We start from the raw sequence: 17,500 nt of genomic DNA on the forward strand, positions 1-17,500 counted from the left end.
TTTGTCTCATCTGGTTTATTAGAACTGCCGCCTTCATCTTAGATGCTATTTTATTTTGGTTAGACACAAGGTCAAGTGTAAGTTTGATAAAAAAGTTTTTGCAAAATGAACTCGATTCGAACTTGAAACCCTCACGTTTTGAGTCCTTGTCATTAAACATTTGGTCACCATGTTAGCTGTATATTAACACGATAGCATGTGTGTTATTTTCTGTGCCACGCTTACATCCGGGTCGTCAAATTGTTATGTACTTCCATCTCTTGTAATAAATAGTTTTACTAAGAATTCTTCATAAGTTTTGGTTTCGGTTTCGATTATAGCTAATGGTACTCCAGTAATCTATACTTTGTGAAAATAATTTCATTAAGAATTCTTTATAAGTTTTGGTTTCGATTATAGCTGATGCCACTCAAGTTATATACACACACACACACACACACACACACACACACACACACACACACACACACATATATATATATATATATATATATATATATATATATATATATATATAACCATAACTTTTTGTTTCGCTTTCAATTAAAATTGATGCACCCAAGTCATATGGATAACTATTTGATTCGATTTGCGATTGGAAATCGCAACTTTGTACTATTTAAAAATCGATAGAACATTAACTATAATAATATATAAGAAACCTGCAAGAATTAAAATATCATATTTAAGCGTACTTTACGACCCGGGCATTCCTGCTAGCTATCATAAGTTTTCGACCGATATAATCTCCAACCTTCTTTAGTTGCATCATTTAGAACTGTAGATACGTTTATGTAGAACTCGGGAATCCATATAGAATTTTGTACTGAGCCGTTAGTCTAATCTACCGGGGTAGATTGTTATCGTCCCGTATGCCATGGCCCAGTAGAAATCTTAAACAATTATTTATTTTATTCTCAGTTAGTATCGCCTGCATTGAAGCTTGAACCTTTAACTCCCGGAAGACTGCAACGTAGTACTGGTTGTATATAAAACCTTTATTCAACCCGCCACGTTCCCATGTCAACATTGTGAAAAAAATATAACAGATGAGAAATTGTTTATACAGTAATAAACAACTGATAGTAATGTTAAAATCATAATAAATACGGATTTAGGATTAGTATTAGAGTAAGGGTTGGGGGGGATCAAAATAAACGCTACTCACAGAATATTTATCTCCCTCCTACGACAAAATGATGCGACGCAAGGGTCGAAAAGTGCAACTGAAGTGCCGGCAATACAGAGCAAGAATACTCTGGCCTTCGCCACACGTTTCATGGCCAGCTCCATCGGCATTCCACTGTAGGGACGCCTCAGGCCATTAACAATGAAATAATCGCTTCTCAAAAGGGGTGGGGGAAAACAAAGCCCAGTAAGGTGGACCCCCTAGAACAGCACAGGGCAAGTAGCATACATGCGTCAACAAGGAAAAAAGGTCCATTTCAATAATAATGACTTCTACCCTGGTGAATCCGTAATAAGTTCACAATCCTTTCTGTAATCCAATGCTTTTTTTCTTTTAAACTTTCATCTATCTCTGTCTTGTCACCCAAATTTCATTCAGGATTGTCCAACAGTCTTTGATTTATCGGCGCCCGACATGAAAATGGTCACTGTCCCGGTTTTCCTTACGATGACACTCTTTAATTCAGGAAAAGGTCTGGATATTGTTTTCACAGACACAATGTTTCGGATAACCCCGCTAATCATCACCACCATATCGTATCAATCCGAAGATTCTATTGTTGACATTGGTTTCTCCGATATTTTTTCTAGTCAGAAGTTTTTCTAGAAAAAAAAAAAACATCGAGGATTACGGAAGTGCCCCACGTGAAGGTTGTCAACATCCTAAGTGATAGTGATTTTTGTGGAACAAACTGAATTCGAACTTGAAACACCCAGATCTTCAATTCATGATGACTAAATGACAAAAAAGTTACGAAAATTGCAGAAATGATCATGGATGAAAGTTATTAGCGATTCCATCGGTTTCAATTTGCGGAGAAGTTTTTACTACTAATCCGACACTCGCTATCTATCTCGGTATGTGGCATTCGCACAGTATAGTTAACAGCCGAATAATAATAATAATAATAATAATAATAATAATAATAATAATAATAATAATAAAAAAATTAAAAAACGAAATACACAGCAAACAACCTTTATCAACCGCAGGGGAGTATAATTTTTTGCCGATCTGCATATTTTTGAAGTCCTGAAACAATTGTACAGTTATTCGTATTATTTGAATTCATCGGACTATTGTTCTCGTCATTTTCACAACGATTCGGTCGATGTAACCTCCGACCTTCTCCAGATGTACTTGTCAAACTAGGAAATGTCTTTACCGAACTCGGGAATTCTGACGGAATTTCGAACGGAACCCTTTATGCTCTTGTTCCGTCAGCCATGACTGAATAGATGTGAAGATCACTTTTACAATTGATTTTTCCAATGTACTCTGACCACTTCGCCATGGGTCCTTGCGGACAGCCGTATTTTATATCGACCGAAACGTTTTGAAAATAATACTCAAGATGAGAACAGTAGTCTGAAGAATCCAAATAATATGAATTATCAATCCCCATCTAAAAAATTCAAAAATGTCATATTTTAAAGTTGTTTTTTTTGTTAGCATAATATTTCGCACACATTTCTCTTTCGATGACAAAATCAATTGAATATAATTGACCCATGCGTTGCTGATGGCGTTTCATTCATTAACAAAAGTTAAAAATCACTTATTTTACAACTAACCTAACTGGCAACCACTGAATTTAGGTTTCATCTGTAATATAAATCTCACCTGTCTATTTAAATGCATGTATGTATGTATGTATGTATGTCATGTCATGTCATATGCTACTGGTACCATGTAACCCAGTAGTACTTGCCTCATGGTCGGGTCACCGGCGACTAAACTGGTTCCCCCATCAGACTTGTTTGGTGAGGAGGGTGGCTAGTCTCCCTGAAGGATTAAAAACAAGACCTTCCAAAGGGCGAATGAACCCTTTTTCGGAGTCAACAGCCAACTAGCACCATGTGTGTTTGTATGTATGTATGTATGTGTTGGAGTGGAGAGAGCTCCCGTAAGCCGTGTTGAAGGCAACCTTTCTAAGAGAAGCAAATCTTTGATTAAAAAAACATAAAGCGGGAGTCAAGTACCCGGTACTGGTCTGCAGTTTAAGTTGTTGCTGGCTATCTTGCTCTTGCTTGTTGCTGGATCTCAACATTTTTAACTGAGAGAGAGACTTTGCTGTCGTACAAAGCTAAGACTATGTAACATCATCTGTGTATAGATACTCCCTCAGGCATTTGTCTATAAAAATGATCCTGTGGTGATGGAAGTCATTTTTGGGCTCATGAACTTTAAGTGTCTGAGGGAGTGGCACTCGTCTGACAAGACGTTGCAATCTTCATCATGTATGTATGTATGTATGTATGTATGTATGTCTGCCTAAAAATTTCGACAGAGGCAACCGATTTTCACAGTATCAGTATCATTTTAAAGCTCGACCCTTCGGACGACAAATATCGAAAAATTGGGTAAAAACATTAACTCCTTCACCCTCAACTAGGCACTTTTCTAGAGGGAGGGGCCGCCTTTTTCGTTGATATTTTCGAAAGTCATCACCTCCTTTCGATTGTCTAATCTTAATTTTAACCTACGTCACTTCCGGTTTGGCGATGGGCGCAACAGCTAACGCATCACGTTATTATTATTATTATTATTTTTTTCAATTTCTTTTCCTCCTTCGTGGCACGGGTTCAAGTCTACTACCACTATTTTTTTTTTTTTTTTTTTGCTCAACACACACCGGTAAAAATCCGAGCAACGCCGGGCACCCAGGCTAGTTTCCATATAAAATTGACGGAAATGTTTAATTTACTTGTGTTTTGATAAGTAAAAGTAACAGTAACAAATTCAGAGATAATGAATCTTGCAATCAGGTTGTACATTTTAGACCAGAGGTGCACCCACTTTTTCAGCATAAGAGCTACTTATGACATGACTAAGTAACTACTAAAAATGCAAAACACATTATTTATAAATATATTGTAAATTATTTTTATATATACGGTATATGCAGGTGTACGTTACATTATTGCATCAACCCATATTGCACAGTACAGCTCTGTATATTTTTTTTTTACATGGGGGTCACCACTTATCAAGGCCCGAAGGCCACTCAGGGATAAGGGTTATTGCGTGTACAGTAATCAATGAGATAGTATTGTAGTAATCATTAGTATTAGGGGTTTTGATAGAGTGTCTTACTTAAGAGGGCGGTTTGTCAGGAGTTTGTTTATGTTGGACTTGAAGACGTCCAAGTTGTAGTTAGGTGGGAAACATGCAAGCGGCAGAGAGTTCCACTGGCGTGCAGGTCATTACCTTACTCTGATGACTTGCGTTAGATGAAATCAGTCATGGATGAATAGTCCGGACAGAAGCTGCTTATAGCCAGTTTCAAGCAACATTATAGGATGCTCATTAGGTGGGGTGGTATTGAGACTTAATGATCTTTATGTGGGAAAAGCTTGACTGACATAAGTACACTCAAATATTCGATGCCTCCGTTCAGGCTCGAAAGACAAAGGATACCCGATGTAGGAGCAGCTGCGCTTGTAATTATGAGGAAAGGGTTGCGCAATCTCCAACCACGCCTCTCCTGAATCGACACTGTTTGAGTTCAGTGGCAAGAGGAAGTCTAGGATGACTGGAAACAATGCCGAGATAAGCGGAGAGCACGTACAGCACCCGGAAGTCTTAAATGGTCACTCATTTATTACTTAGCAGGTTCAACGTTGCTTGGTGTGTCCACGTGATTATGCTGTAAAACACCCAAACAAAGTAATCAAGAACATCGCACATTTACTGATGTTCCATAATTGTCCATGAGCTCTGCATCAGCTGAATGTCGACTGAAAATGTCAGAATCTCATCCCTCACCTCAGAAGAGTCCAGGTTGCAAATTTCGATGCGAGTGAAACAACCTCTAAATCTTTTTTTTTTTTTTTTAGAAAGGACAGCACATGAATGTAGCGATTAGTTCGAGTAAAGCAAAGTCTTAAGGCTTTTCTCAAACTTTCCAATTTGTTTTATCTAGTGTGTTCTCTCAAGCTGCTTACATTACTGCTCTAGTGTCTCCCGCTATGCTGCAAGGTTCTGGAAGTTTGCCAGTACTAAGTCAAATACCCACAATGTCTCTGTGCTTGACCGGTTGATCGCAATTGACGTAATAGGCACTCCTGTTTAAACGACGCAGGTCGGTAAACAATTAAGTTTTCAAAGTTTTTGTCGTATATATGTTAGATATAGAACCAGGGTGATGCCGATAAAACCGAAGATTTGCACACACACACACACACACACACATTTCGGATGGACTTTGATTTACATTCTTGTGTCCTATAAATATGACCTGAACAAATTGAAACTATCACCGAAAACAAAGAAAGACTACCATTCCAGAACGGAAGTTAGAATTGCGCAACGCACACACACACACACACACACACACACACACACACACACACACACACACACACACACACACACACACACATATACACACACACACACACACACACTAAAAAAAAAGAAATGGAACAATTAAATATTTTTAATATTTACACTTCAAGAAGGTCGGTTGGTGTCTACATAAGACAGTTAATATAAACAAAGGAGAGAGAGCGAGTGAGAGAGAGAGAGAGAGAGAGCGGGAGAGCGAGAAAGAAAGAGAGAGAGTGGGAGAGCGAGAAAGAGAGAGAGAGAGAGAGAGAGAGAGAGAGAGAGAGACCGACAGCCGTCGAGCGTGATTGACATTTTTCCGCCGTCGTCTGCCACACTCACCTACACTAAACGCAACTCGCTTTGTCGATGGGCAAAAGTTAATTGTACCTATTTACTATGCCTCCCCACAGGACAGAGTTAGACACCAGGGTCGTTTTTTAACGTGGAGAAAAGGTACAAAAATAAAAATTGTCTCAGTCGTGAAGGATTTCTCCTCCATCGAAAGAGAACCAGAAAATGAAGTGCAGCATCCGAAGAACAGATACTACACTTTGATCTTGTCCCGAAGGCCAAGAAAAACTTCTGTGTTGACTAATTCTGTTGTAGTTTTGAGAACAACAGCAAAAAAAATGTCAGATGTATGTGTAATTTCGCAAGCATTTGAAAAGTGCAAACTAGAAAATTAGATATACATCCAATATGGCAACATAACGCAATATAACGCAACATAAATATATATATATATATATATATATATATATATATATATATATATTTTTTTTATTTCTCCGTGTGATTAATAAGACATTCTGCTAAATTAATGCAATCGTGATAAGTACAATAAAATAAAGACGAATTATACTTGATTTTAATCGAAATGCACAAGGTTTCTAAGAGTTAATAAAAAATACGAACAAAATATACAAAAAAGCTAAATGGCCAACAAAATATTGAGGCTGGTATTTTCATTGGCGGGGTTATTGTAATAAACCAGTATATAAGAAGTTATACAGCATTCTTAAAAGTTAAAAAAAAAAAAAAAAAAATAATAATAATATTTTTTTTATTTTCTAACTTTTTAACGCCAATATATAACTTCCACACTTTTTATTACCTGTAGTTTTTATAATATCAACATTTTCCTTCTTTTTTTATATCACACACACATATACATTACAATATATATATATATATATATATATATATATATATATATATATATATATATGTATATATATATATGTAAATATATATATATATATATATGTGTAAATATATGTTTATATCTGGGTGTTGTTTTTTGTTTATATCCGTTAGAAGCGCTGAGTGAAATTTGAAGAATAAAATACGTATAAATACGTTTGAAGCCAAAAACTGCAACGCGAAATTTTTTTTATAAAATAAACAAGTGTTTATTTTTTAAGAAATATATTTCGGAGTAATACTTCTTTGTCAATCTTTTCTCTCTCTTTTTCTTCGACATGATGTAGAGTGGAAGATAGTTCGATAAAGAGTCCAAGAATACGTTTGAAGCCAAAAAAAAAAAAAAATGTCGAACAAAAAGAGAGAAAAAAGATTGACAAAGGAGTCTTACTCCGAAATATATTTGTAGTGTTTGGCTTCAAACGTATTTATACGTATTTTATTCTTCAAATTTCCCTCAGCGCTTCTAACAGATATAAAAAAAACACCCAGATTTTACAAAATGCGCGACCACGCGTCACCTATCCGGCTTTATAAAAACCCCGCAGTTAACAACAACACGTGGACTCTTCATCGAACTATTTTCCACTCTACATCATGTCGAAGAAAAAGAGAAGAAAAATTGACAAAGGAGTCTTACTTCGAAATATATTTCTTAAAAAATAAACACTTGTTTATTTTATAAAAAAATTCGCGTTGCAGTTTTTGGCTTCAAACGTATTTATACGTATTTTATTCTTCATATATTTATATATATAAATATATATATAAATATATTATTATTATAAATTAGCGTCCATTCGCAGCTGAACATTTTGCTAACCGCATTTCATTTTCTCTGATGATATGAGCCATTGTTGAAAATCCATGGATAAAGGAAATTAAAATAACTACTTCATTTATTCACATAAATTAATATACGAAAGTATAAATTTATGCGTAAACTTTAAGTATTTACTTCAACAGTGCTCCATACGTCGGTAGAGCTAGTTGCTTATGCCTGAAGAATCCTTGGGTGGATGAAACGCGGAATATTCAGTGTAGCTTAATCACCATATATATTTTATAACTTACTATAAATATATATATATATATATATATATATATATATATATATATATATATATATATGTAAATAACTATCTTTCTACCGGGACTCACACCGGGAGCAAACCGTCCAATGCACCGTTCTGAATATCATCTCGATAATTTTGCTATTTAGCTACCTATACCATTGATTTCGAGGTCCATTGCATACTTTACTCATACTTAACTCAATGCTCAAATTCTATTACTCACGAGGATAATTACAATGGAATGGTATATCGGCCCAATATCGGATACGCTTTGTTAATACCGAGAAAGCATTTTGACTACATCAACCAACATACACTCAACACAACAACGATTAAGGCTGCCCCGTATACTTTTCGAAAAATCAATAAGGAGCAATACACTTTCGCCATATGGGAATATCACTTTCTCCCATGAGCCTATTTTCTGCTCACCTGGATTTATAACCTCGAACGACATTGGACTCATTCCAGTAATGGATTACCCAGGTTGTATCAACTTCTCTTTTCGTATAATTTTTTCCATATAATCATCCGCAACCAATCAAAAAACTATTTTCAATAATTGTGCTGAAAAGCAAAATTAGCGTCCATTCGCAGCTGAACATTTTGCTAATCGCATTTCATTTCCTCTGATGATTTGAGCCATTGTTGAAAATCCATGGATAAAGGAAATTAAAATAACCCCTTCTATATATTCCTTTTGTCAAACAATAAATTTTTCAATTGAATATATGTCTCTATAAGTCGTTTTTTTTTCAGAATTTAAAATTTAACCACGAAACTTATATATTGCTCTATTCTAAAATATTGAGCTTTTCCTTTTTGGCTAGGATCTCCTTGAAAGTATTACTTCAAGTAATATCAGGATTTTTCATCTGAATTCTATCAGTGTCTTATCTCGCTTATATATATAAATATATATATATACATATATATATATATATATATATATATATATATATATATATATATATACATATATATATATACACCCACACGAGAAAAATGCATTTTTTGAAACTTCGCGGATTAAGGAAATTTTTATATTTCTTTTTTGAGTATCCTGCCGAACAATATATTTATGCAAGATATAATTTAGTCTTTACCTGTGTTCTTATATATATATATATATATATATATATATATATATATATATATATATATATATATATGTGTGTGTGTGTGTGTGTGTGTGTGTGTGTGTGCGCGTGCGTGTGTGTGTGTGGTTATTTTAGCTTACATCGCCAAGTCGACATTTCGATTTCTGCAACCTTCATCACATCTAATACACTATCGTTTAAGGAAGAGTTTGGAAATAAGAAATCGACTGGGAGCGAGTCGAAAAGAAAGTAAAAAAATAAAAACAAAATAAAACAATACTAATATATTGAGAAAATATGTTTAATTATTATTTTTTTGTTATCAAATGGGCTATTGGAATAGAGTCCGCATCGAATTTTGCTTTGAATTCGAGTTTTTTGTAAAAAAAAAAAAAAAAAATCAGAATCTAGAGATTCTTGAAATCAGATTAATCATTGGCTCATAATCACGAAGATGGTTGGTCTGTTTTATTAAACATTCATTGCTTTATATTTTTTGATATTAGTACAGTATTTTTTTCGTAACAATGAAAAAATTATGCTAAAATATTCGATATTTTGGAATTGAGTTACGTTTTAAAAAATATAAAAAAAGAAACTATTTTTAATTAGCTCACCATCTAGTGTCTCTGACTACGTTTTGCTTAATTTCAAACCGTCTTTTATTGTATATTGATTGGCTACCCTACTCTTATGTAATACGGTGTCTATCACTCTTGCTTCCATCTCTCTTTATGATTTTTAACAGTCAAAATAATAACGCTAACTATATATATATATATATATATATATATATATATATATATATATCCAACATCAACAAGTATTAATACTTTTTAACCAGCATCTGGAGAGAAAAAATGATAGAGAGAGAGAGAGAGAGAGAGAGAGAGAGAGAGAGAGTTAAAGATAGAGAAAGAGGGAAATGAGATGTAGGTAAATACTAATTTCGGATTTTTCAAACTCATTCATCATAGAAGGCGATAAGAAAAGTAGCGTTTTAATAATGACTAATTATTGGCAGTTGTTGTACCTAAACGAGTTCATACTTTGTATTATGTTGAACATAGATTAAAATTCAGTCGAGCACCTACCATGAAAATAACAATAGAGTAGAGAAAGACTAGCGACAATTTTCCCTACTGTCTATCTGTACCTTAATCTGAACCCAGATTCCATAAACAAAGATTCTTTCAAAGAACTTCCCGCCGGTGGAACTATGCTCCTCCAGCATACTTTCCAATCTCCTACAACATGATTATCTTCAAGTCCTATGCAAACAAGTTTTTGATATCTCGTCTCTTTAAATAATCAAATTCTACCCAACTTTCATCGATTACTAAGCTGTTATCTTAGTAACCACCTTATACTCATTAACCCCAAACATGATGGTCTTCAAGTCCAAGGTAAACAAGTTTTGGATGTCTCGTCCCCTTAAATAATCACATTTTCCCAACTTCCACCACCATCGATAACTAAACCGTTGTCTCAGTGACCACCTTACACCCATTAACTCTTATCTTCGAGTAGCTTTCGGCTTTGATAAGCTGTTACTCTCTTGTTAAATATTAAAAAAAAAAAGATTTCAAAATCAATTCTTAGTCTGTTAAGGCATGAAACGTTGCTCTGAGCAGCACCTCTCCTTATGAGTGAAGAAGTACTATAATAATTGTTCATAAAACAAAGGTCCATGCTCTATAAAACCAGAAAATAAATCGAATGTTTATTTAAAATATGTTTATACCTGCTAGGAAGTTAGTGCCCGTTTTTTTATTTTTATTTTTTTGGTCTCCCGACAAAAGGAGGGTACACTTGTGAATTCACCCTTATCCGTTCGTCAGTTCGTTCGTTCGTCTGTCCGCACTTTTCTCAATAACTACGCCCTGGAATTTTTTGAAATTTTGCACAAACATTAAACATTATATGAGTAAAAAAATAACAGAACGGATTTTCCGGGAAAACTCCAGTTGCCCCCCTAGGAGTATCTTTCGTGTTAAAATGGCTAAAATTGACACTTTTTGTGCTTATTAAAAAAATGATGCCTTGTATTTTTATAAAACTTTCTGAAAAGTTGTACTAACTAATTTCTATATAATTTTGTTTGTCTATACTTCGCGATAACTCTTGGGTGTGCCCCAAGGGCTCTTTTAGGGCTAATAAAAACACTCCATCTTTGGGACTATTTTATCATATTTGTCCAAAATTTTCTGTGTATGTCTATTTAGCAGTTTTGCATAGTGCTAATCTCAAATTTAAATATGTTAAGAGCTTGGGGACTTTGGGGGATAAATAGAGGGGAGGGACAAATGATGGAATTAGTCATTTCTTTTTTTGCATGGTGCAGAACTCACATTTACATATGTTAAGGCCTAAAACTGCACCATTTGTTCATTGTCACCAGGATTTGACGTCCCTTGGGGACTTTTAAGGATAAATGGAGGATAAATTTATGCCCCGTTTACTGTGCATTCACGGGGGACCATTCATGCTTCACTTATTTTATTTTTTTTTACCACATTCTTAAAATATCTGACAAACAATTACTGTTTAAAACAAAAGCAAAAACATTAATGCGGACTCTATTCCAGGCGTATTTATTTGTTTGTTTTCCGTAAAATGTATTTTTTGTTGTTTTCTTTTTCATTTTCATAAAACAGCCATACACACATATATATTTACATTATTTTTCATTCACAAAAATCTTTCAAAAAAAAAAAGAAAAGAAAAGAAAAGAAAGAAATTCAAATGAATAAGAATAAGAAGTCAACATAACATTACATTTTTTATGCAAAAAATTTTTTTCATTACTTTTTTGGTCAGCACAAATATATTTGGAATAAACTGAAACCATCATCAGAAAACAACACATCATCATCATAATCATCATCTTAACCATCATCACTGTAACATTTATGCGATAATAAATAAAAATTGTTAAATGTTTCTGCTTCTTTGACATATATCTTATATCGCTAAACATGAGGTATGCAATTGAGATATTGTATGTAAATCAGCATATGTATATGTATATATATATATATATATATATATATATATATATATATATATATGTATATATATATGTATATATACATTGAGTAAAACGATTCATAATTTTGAATTAAAAATAAGTTTCAAAAAGAAAAAAAACAAACAAAGTCAACTCAATTGTACGATCGTTTCGGAAACGATCTTTATTTTATTGAAATTGACAATAAGTATTGACAATAATTTTACAAAAGTTTTGTCCTTTAAATCATAGTCTCCTCATCAGCAAAAATAGCGGAGAGAGAAGAAGTTAAAAGCACCAAAATAAAACTAGCATTTTAGTCATGAGTAAGGCAGATATTCCTAGACATATTTAAAAACAAAATAAAATAAATAAGAAAATTAGGAAAAAAAAACAACTGATTTTTAATTCACAATTATGAATCGTTTTACTCAATATTAATATGGCTCTAGGATACCTATACCTATTGAGCTTATTATATATCTAAGGTACAATGTGCACTGTTTTCCTTTAAAAGTTTTAATACATTTAATAATACATTAAAATAAACTCTGCTCTTTAGGCTCCAGGCCAATTCCGTCTAAAAATATAATATGATATAATATAATATAATATAATATAATATAATATAATATAATATAAAAATATAATAATAATAATAATAATAATATTAATAATAATAATAATATATGTGTATATACATTAGTGTTGATATATATATATACATTAGTGTTGATATATATATATATATACATTAGTGTTGATATATATATATACATTAGTGTTGATATATATATATATACATTAGTGTTGATATATATATACATTAGTGTTGATATATATATATACATTAGTGTTGATATATATATACATTAGTGTTGATATATATATATATATATATATATATATATGTATATATATATATATATATATTAGTGTTGGGACGATTAATCGGAATTGGGATAGAGAATCGGAAAAATCGAAACTTTTAGGAGTATCGGAATCGGAAAAATTAATACGTACTTTCCGATGCCAATAAACAATTATTTTAAGATTTTAAAAATTTATTTCTGTTAAAAGCAAGATCTTACATTGCTGGTAACAATGATAAAATAATAACTATTTATTGATTTTTAACTTATAGTAAAACTAAAATCGATAGCTCATCACTTACAAGTGTATTTCTTACACCCGAGAAAATATTTGCCTATTTAACATGTTTTTTTACGATAATTGGGAAAAAATAACTAAAAACAGATCACAAATGGAATCATCCCTGCTGTTCAATGAAACATGCATATATATATACATATACATATATATATACATACATAGTTTTCGTTGTTAATTTTTTAAACGATATTATGGTTAACGTCTCCGCCTCGGAGATCCGGTGTTTTTCTTAGAACGTCGCCCATTTTTTATTTGGATGTAGTTTTTATTTATTTATTTATTTATTATTTTTACAAACGGTAATCTTCGGAGTCCTACCCCTCTTCAGCGTAGCTTGGCTGTTATTAGGATTCGAACCCCGTACCTTATGTTCAGCGTCCTAACCCATTATGTTATAATGCCATAGACAATTTACTGTTTAGTTGCTATCGTTTATCTGTTTACGTAGTTTTTGTTGTTGATTTTGTAAAGGTTAACGTCTCCGCCTCGGTGATCCGGTGTTTTTCTTAGAAAGTCGCCCATTTTTTTTATTTGGACATATATATATATATATATATATATATATATATATATATATATATATATATATATATATATATATATATATATACCTATGAATTTTTTGTGTGTGTATTGATATTCTATTAAAACCCCTCTTTTCTATTTACTTAAAAAGAAAATAAAACTTTGTTATATATAGCTTCTGGAATTGCATTCATCTGCAAACCATCTAGCTAATTTGCATATTCTTTTAAACATTCATTTTAATTAATTTTCTATTAGTTTTGTCGGCTTTTTTTATAGGATAATTATCTTAAGTTAACTATTACATGTAATTATATTCATACAGATATTCTACATGATTTATACTTGCGTAATAGTTGCGTAAAAAGATTATAGTAAAATGAAGCTTCTTTCTATATGTATTTATGTATACGTATATATATTTGTTTCAAAAAATTTTCTACCAAATTCCTCTGTCAGTTTTTGGTCTACAGGCATGAAACTTAATATATAGGGTATTTGAACCTATGCAAAACTTTATATTTGGGTATTAGCTGGGCAAAAATCGTTGCAAAAGTATGAAAATAAAAAAAATGAAATTTTCCATGTAAAGGTCGAACGACGGCATTACGAATATGTATGCGTAACGTAATAGCTCTTGGTCCATGTTTTAATTTTAGCCTTGCAGAAAACATGTCTTCATAGGTCAGGCATTAACGTCAAAAGAAAAAGTTTTGGTTTCGATTTTCGGTGATGGCGCACAAGTTTAATTTTTTAAAATCATTTATGAAATCATTACTATTTTGGCTTAATGTAGTTACTAGTCTAGCCGCACTAAAGAGCTGTCATGCAGCAAACAGTTTGTCTGTGGGTGATCATGAATACTCCTTATCTTGGCACGAGCATATTGATAAGTGAGATAATTAACTTCTACTAACATATAATCTGTTGCCAAGTCGCTGGGAAACTAGTGGGATCCTTCTATCGATCCAGTAAATATCTCACCGACGATGCAATTCTCTATCTATCTAAGAGCAAGGTACGCCCAAGGATGGAGTACTGTTGCCACATCTGGGCAAGAGTCGCTAGAAAGGAGTTATCTTGCCTTGACAGAGTTCAAAATAGATTTTGTAGTCTAGTGGATGATGCTCTTTTCCCTTCCCTGCAACCTTTTCCCACCGAAGAGACGTTGCGAGCTTGTCTCTGCTTTATCGCTAGTTTCATGGCAAGTGCTCGTCTGAGCTTCAATCTATGATCCCCCCTTCGCCAAACTTTCACGGGAAATACTCGGCTAGCTAAAATCGCTATCAATAATTTCCCCTATCTGTGCCTAAAGCTAAACGTAGATTCCATGGAGAAAGCTTTTCTCTTAGAACTGCATACAAGTGGAACTCTCTTCCATTTGCCTGCTTTCATGATGACTACAATATGTTCGTCTTCAAGTCCAACGTAAACAAGTTCTTGCTGAGTCGTTCCTTTTAAGTAATCCAATTTACCAAATTTCCACTACTAACAATTACTACGTCACTGTCCCATTGATCACTGTACACTTATTAATCCTTATCCTCGAATGGCCTCTGGCCCTTGGCAAGTGGTTACTCCTTCGTCTATATATATATATATATATATATATATATATATATATATATATATATATATATATATATAATTCAATGCTCTTTGCGCAAATAAATGAATCTTAAAGCGTTTGGCCAAGGTTGATCGTTGTAATTTCACCTAAGTACTTCACAACAGCCCAAAATGCGCAATGGTTAGAAGCATTGACTGTCGTCTAGATGATCAAGTTTCGATCCTAGCTTTAGGCAATTGTTAGTCAATCGATCTGAAGTGCTGCGATATAATGTCCGCCTGTGGGTTACTGTGTGTGCATGATGAGGTTTTTCATTAAATGTATCGATAATTTATATATATCTATTTTCATTATTTATTTCAACAGTAGTCAGTACGTGAGCAGAGCTGGGCTGTAAGTTAGACACTTGTAGCCTGACAATTCCCTACGAGGATAAAATGCTGAACAACTGCCATGTTTTCTTGACGCACAACCTATCTCTCTCTCTCTTACTCTCTCCAATATATATATATATATATATATATGTATATATATATTTATATATATTTATGTATATATATATATAGATAACACGGTAATATATATATATATATATATATATATATATATATATATATATATATATATTATAATATAAAGCTGAACGTGTGTGTGGGGGTGTGTGTGTGTCACGAATAGGCTCCTATATGGTTGACTATTTAAAAAAAATGATTTCATATAATGATAGAAGATGTATCGAGACACAGTAATGGGTATGTTTGATCTGGCAGAGCGGTGGTTCATTAAACTTGTGGGGTCTGCGTTCGCGCCTGTCCCCCAAAGTATGGAAATAAAAAATAATGAAAAAACGTTTACAAGGGTTTTTGATATAGGTGTACATAAGAATACTTTGATAAGTATGTTTCAACTTAAATAGGGATGGTATAATAAAATTGTGGAGGTCTGCACTCACGCCTGTACTCCATGGAAATAGGGCACACACTTTAACAAAAAAAAACATGAACTGAACTTTTATTGACTATGGTGACATTTATTTTTTGTATATTTATTTTTTCGGGTAGTCGTTTGTTGGCTTTTCTGCTAAACACTTTTACTAAATAATATCGACGAAATATCGAAAAACAAAGAAACAAAAACAGTTTTGAAAAATAATGAAGCATTACTTACTTAAGTAAAATAATCCGAAACAGCAAAATGGGATATTAAAAAAGTAAACACGCAATTACTTTAGTTTTTTAAAGCAAAGAATCGATATAAATATGAATAAGAAGAAAATGGCGCTCTTTTTAAGCAGAACAGCTTCGTTTCAGTTTTACAGTATTGAACGGTGTAGTATTGTTCCGTCGAATTCAGGGTTGTACTATTGTAATGTAAAGAACACGCAGAAAGGGTTGTAATCAACTGAATTTCTTCTAGTTCACGGACAAAAAAGCTTAAACAGATATATAAATAAAAATAAAAAAGTTATGTAAATGTTTTTAAAAAGACACTTAATCATGTGAGCAGGAATTTTTCCTTCTGTTGACACGATAACAAATAACGTTCTTATTTTTTATTATTTATCTATTTATCTGTTTTCGAAAGAGTGCCACGTGCAAGTGGAGAAAGAAAAAAACAGAATTATGCAAAATTTGTGTCGAGAATTGTCTAAAGTACCGACTTTTTTTTTTACTTTCACTTTAATAAGAACGTGAATTAATGAGGTGAATTTATTCGACACAATATGATTCAACTCAAAAAAATAAATAAAAGCTAACGTGAATTAAGATTAAAGTTAAGGTGCTATTGTGGACCCTCATCCCTTTTAAAAAACCTGGTTAAACATTGTGACACATTTCCATTCTATGGAGGTCAGATGCGAACGAACACCCCATAATTTTATTATACGATATTCCTTCAAACTGAAAGATAATTATCAAAGTATACTTACGCAGATAGATATAAAAAGTGTTTATTAAAGTTGGTGCCTATTTCCATTCTATGGAGGCAAGGTGCGAACGCAGACCCCCACAATTTTATTATACCATCCCTATTTAAGTTAAAACATACTTATGAAAGTATTCTTATGTACGTCACACACACACCCACCCACACACACACACATTTAGCTTTATTTATATATATATATATATATATATATATATATATATATATATATATATATATAAAAATAAGACACAGATTAAAAATCAGGTGAAATATCCTGATAGATATTACTTGAGGTAAGTGGTTAAAGTTAAATTCTGAAAATCAAAATATAGACACATATATTCGATTGTTTGAAAATAGGAATATATAGAAGGGGGTTATGTTAATTTCCTT

General features: G+C 32.7%; 1 protein-coding gene across 6 annotated transcripts in view; it reads right to left on the reverse strand.

Moving 5' to 3' along the window:
- LOC145255813 (SPARC-related modular calcium-binding protein 1-like) overlaps positions 1-17,500 on the reverse strand; it is a 369,590-nt gene that overhangs the window by 147,149 nt on the left and 204,941 nt on the right. The window lies entirely within an intron of this gene.

The sequence above is a fragment of the Euprymna scolopes genome, chromosome 31, assembly GCF_053919585.1.
Source record: "Euprymna scolopes isolate OS-2025 chromosome 31, ASM5391958v1, whole genome shotgun sequence".
NCBI lineage: Eukaryota > Metazoa > Mollusca > Cephalopoda > Sepiida > Sepiolidae > Euprymna > Euprymna scolopes.